General features: G+C 50.0%; 1 long non-coding RNA gene across 1 annotated transcript; it reads right to left on the bottom strand.

The window, feature by feature from the left end:
- Positions 1 to 382: 382 nt before the first annotated feature.
- Positions 383 to 2,064, bottom strand: LOC121067770. Its single transcript, XR_005818438.1, has 2 exons — positions 1,828 to 2,064; positions 383 to 959 (listed from the first exon to the last, which is right to left on the bottom strand). It is a non-coding gene; the product is annotated as an uncharacterized LOC121067770 (long non-coding RNA).
- Positions 2,065 to 4,714: the final 2,650 nt, after the last annotated feature.

Genomic DNA, 4,714 nt, shown 5'->3' with positions numbered 1-4,714 from the left:
ACAACAGCAGAAATAAAAGACAAAAACTTTCAGAATGGCTAAAACCCTGTCCCTAGCACGACAGCTGACAGCTAATGCATGGGAGATGCCAAACTGACTTGCAGTTATCTTTTCACCTCTCTGCTGTCTGAGGCTACCCGAAATTGTAGTTGCTGGCACAACCCAGTGATCAAAATAGCTTGCTCCAGCTACTTGCCTGCTAATGTGCTACCATGTTTTTTCATGGCAAGGGAATCCCAAAATAGGCTCAGATAGGCCCGGGCAGCAGCTTATTTATGCATTTTTATACTGCCAGGTGGGCACAACCTGAGGCTGGGGGGAACTTAATCTCCGCTAAGCAGTTACTCACCGAATTCAATAGTTTCCAAGAAAAATCACGATACAATCAAAGTGTATTTTAATGTTGAATCAAGACATACCGGCAAGTCATTTAGAGGAACAAAATCATTGATCACATCAAGTTAAATTCAGCTTACTCACAGTACTAAAAAGCTTCAAGACACGAACTGTGATAGGCAGATCTGGGGGTGGATCTAGTACTGACTGCATGCAGTTTTCTGACATCTTATCCCAAATAGCTTGTTTAGAAAATGCCATGAAGCACTGTTAACAGAAATAGTTGCACAGTTTTTCTCCTCTGGTCTATCAACATGCAAGTGCAAGAGCACATTTCCATGTCTTCGGATATCCCTTCTATCCCTCGACGCAGTTTTCACATGTTGGCAGATCCGACCAAAGTCCCAGCCGCAGCTGGCTCTACATGGCAGATGTCCACAGAGTGGTTGTGTATTGTCTTGGCACTGTTCGTGCTCCCTCCTCCCTCCTCTGCTCAAACTGCATGCCATAGGAGATTGCTTTGTACTACAAACTACGAAGGACAACCCTCGGCTACTGCCAAGCAGCTTTTTTTTTTTTTTTCCTTTAACTTACACTGTAAACTGCACAGTCCTAAAATTGACCTAGAGGGAAAAAAAAAAAAAAAAAAAAAAAGGGCGAAAACTCTTCCATATATGACCAGAAAGCGGCTATTTAGACAAGACAGGAGAGACATTAACAGTGCAGTCAGGAGGCTGTGTTTGACTTGGGTGTATTAACGCCCCCAACTCTCTTCCTTCCCTCCCTCCCTCCCTCCCTCTTTCCACAAAGTCTGCATTTTATTTATTGATGGGGTGTGCTTTAGGGATCGGAGGGCTCTTCCCCTCACCCCCAGCCCAGCCAGTCCCTGCTCCTGGAGGAGGAGGAGGGGGGCTGCGGGGGGGGGGAGGAGGCAAAGTGGGTGCATTACGAGCTGATTGTGCTCTCGCCCCGACCTCCAACAGCCTGATCCGCCTTTGAAGTTTTCCACCCCTCGACTTGAAGTGAGATCGATTACAGAAGAACAACAGGGACAAAGAATCCGCTGCTTTACGTGCAGCCAGTTTCCCACGATCGGGGCAGCCAGCTCGACAGCGGCGAGGGATCACCGCTTTCCCTACGCTCCTCCTCGCCACCATTCAGAAAACTCGCAGCCCCCGCCCCGAGCCCTCCGCTTCGCCGGGGAGAGCTATTTGCAAAAAATAACCCGAGGCGTTTAGGGACGAAGGGGCTGGGGGGCGACTTGCAGGGCCTCGGTCTTTAAAATGCAACGGGAAGGAATCGGTATGGGGCGGGGGGGCGGAGGGGGTGGCGTTTAAAGGGTGGATAAATAAAAGTTAAGCTGCACAGATGGGTGAGATGCGAGCAAGCACCTCCTCCCCGGGCTCCGCACACGGGCGGGGGGACGCGCTCCGCACCGCCCCGCACTGCACCGGGGCCGGCAGCGCCTGCGGGCGGCACCAACGCCTTTACCTTTGGGTCTGGCCCCCGGCTCTGCCCGTATCCCCGCCGCTGGGACAGCCGAGGGGCCGGGAGGGGACGGACAGAGGGAGGGCGGAGGTAAAAGGGCGAGTGGACAGGGCGAGAGCGCGGGGTGCCGGGGCTGGGACCCCCGCCGCCATCCCGTCGCGTCCCATCCCCTCCCCTCCCCTCCTCGCCGTGCGGGAGGAAGGGGGGAAGCACCTCTTCCCTTCCTGGCCCGCGCTGAATGGGGAGATTTGTTGTTGAAACTCGGTTTGAACCCATCACACGCCGGCTGGCTTTTCCAAGAAAAGCGCTTTAATTTGTCACCGGGCTTCCAAGCCCATTCATAAAAAAAAAAAAAGAAAAAAAAAAAAGAGGCGGCTCAGTGCCGGGCTGCAGGGACCTCCAAAGAAGGCGGCTGCGCAGGGGGATTTCCTCCCCTCCCCTCTCTCCCCTCCATGCCCTCCCCTCCGCTGCCGGCCCTTCCCCTCCCCGCCGGCCCTGCCCCCTCGCCCGGCTGCCCGGCTCCTCCCCGGCAGACTGCGCGGCGTCGGGGCGGCGAGCGAAGGGGGCGAGCACCGGCAATAGCCGCGGTCACAAATTACTGCAGGAAGTGTTAGCCGCGCACCGGCTCCTAAACAAGATCGATTACTTTCCACCGCCGCAGCCCCAGAAAGGGCGGCCGGGACCGGGGCGGGGAGGGGAGGGAAGGGAAGGGAAGGGAAGGGAAGGGAAGGGAAGGGAAGGGAAGGGAAGGGAAGGGAAGGGAAAGTGCCCAGGGGACAGGGCTGGGGGCGGCACGGCCGGTGAGTAAGGCCCCGCGGGGGCGGGCCGCCTGCGGCAGGAAGCCCTGACTCAGGCTCCGGGCTCCGGGCATCCGACGGGGCCCCGGTGTGAGAGGCACCCACCCGAGCAGCGGCAGTGGGTCGAGAAGAAAGCTGTGATATAAAGGGGAATTGCACTCCCCTGCCTTCTGCTCCACGAGTGTTCTCATTCTCAGGGCGCTTTTAGGGTTTGTTGCTTTGTTGATGGTTTCAACACTGGCAATGTTAAGGCAGGTTTAATTTGATGACTCCAAGTGTTAGTAAAAACAGTATTTCCGACCTCGCAGTTAATTAGGCTAGCAGGGTAAATAAGAATCCTGTGTTAAATGCATGTATTTGTATAAGGATAATTATATATCTGCTGTACGTGCGTGCACTTGCATGCCTGGGTGTAGGTTATAGCAGGTAACCAAGTCACACAGAAAATGCATGCTGACGTCTCGGTTTAGATGATGCATTCACCCTACAGTGATTTAACTGCAAGTAAGATGTCATATACAACATGTATTAAATGCCCATATTACTGAAGATAGAAATACCATAATTTAAAATAACCAAGTTTAAAGTTCAATCATATGCTTTAGAGCATCCATAGAGGCTCCTTATTCTCTTCAAGACAAGATTCACTGTTGCTGCAGAGGTGTAAGGTGTACCTGTTCCGCAGGCACCTGAATACCACTTCAGGGACAGGTTTTAAATGAGCAGCACAGGTGCTGCTGGTGGTAGTATCACAGCGGCTCATTGCTCAGCACAGATTACCACCCAAGGTACCCCCTCAGCCAGCCTGAAGCAGGTTTTACCACCCCAATTGAGCTGCTTGCTGCTGTGAGCCTCCTGCTAGGAGAGCTTATGCTACCTCGCTTCAGGTAGCTCAGATATCTACGAGAGCTGTGCTCATGATGTAAGCATGTATTGTCTTCACTCTCAACTCCTTTAACACATTATTCCTCTTCTCTGCAGCTAGTACAGCTGTTTCACATGGCCAGCTTTCCTATTGCCACCTCTTCACCTATTCTGCAACTATTCTTCAAAATCGCATACACACATATGCACCAAAAAAAAAAAAAAAAAAAGCATAGCATATTTTCTCATTTTAAATCTGCAGAAATCTGCAGTCATTTCAAATCTGCAGGAAAGAAAAAAAAAAAAAACTTCAGCCAAATTGAGACACCTATTACATTTCACATCGTTAATTGACATCCCTGACCTCTGTCATTAGTTTCCACACACAGAGATAAATTTATACACAGTAATGCGTACAGTAATACGGAAAACCAAAACTGATGAAGTCTATTACAAAAAAAAAGTGATATTAAAGGTATTCAATATATAGAACATTACTTCAAATCCTGAACTTGCTGTCACCACAGCAACATTAGTCTACATCCTTAATGTATGTCCCTTAACATACATCCGTACTCAATGTACCTTGTAATTACCTCATTATGGTTAACTACTGCTGACCCCTGTGTGGAACATGTTAACATACAGAACAACTGTGAAATACCTAGGGAAAAGCAAGGGGAGATTTTTCAGAATTAACTTACAACTCCATTTACAGGGTTTGTGCCACAGACGTACCATTGTCATAGACTTTTCTTCCATGTTAATTCACTACCATTCTGTAAATGCTTCTTTAATCAGCAAAACAAAGAGACAGGTCTAACAAATGTCAGGTGAAGCAAGTCACAAGAACTTATTGTTACACAAAGACCAGGTGGTGATCAGGCTTGGTATCTACTGTTCAAAATCAGGTCCCTGGCATAATATGTCAGAACTATGTTTACGTGCTTAGCCAGAGTTCCTCACAGCACAACTATAAGAAGCAATTAGCAAAGTGTGTTTACCACAGAGAAACCATTCATTGCTTTTCTCCCACTCCCACCCACCCCAAATCCCAGGGCAATGCTGCTGTGTACAGTCCCACGACTGTGGGGAGGGATAACCTGTTTTTGTCACAGCATTTCTGTCCTACAGCCAACTCCAAACCCATAGCATTGACAGAGAGGGATGGCACTACACCCCCAGGAACTCCTCCAGCCTCTACACAGAATCATTATTTCATGCTCCTC

Source organism: Cygnus olor, chromosome 1 (assembly GCF_009769625.2).
Source record: "Cygnus olor isolate bCygOlo1 chromosome 1, bCygOlo1.pri.v2, whole genome shotgun sequence".
In the NCBI taxonomy this organism is placed as follows: Eukaryota; Metazoa; Chordata; class Aves; order Anseriformes; family Anatidae; genus Cygnus; species Cygnus olor.
The sequence above is the reverse complement of the archived record's forward strand: the minus strand, read 5'-3'. Positions and strand labels throughout refer to the sequence as shown.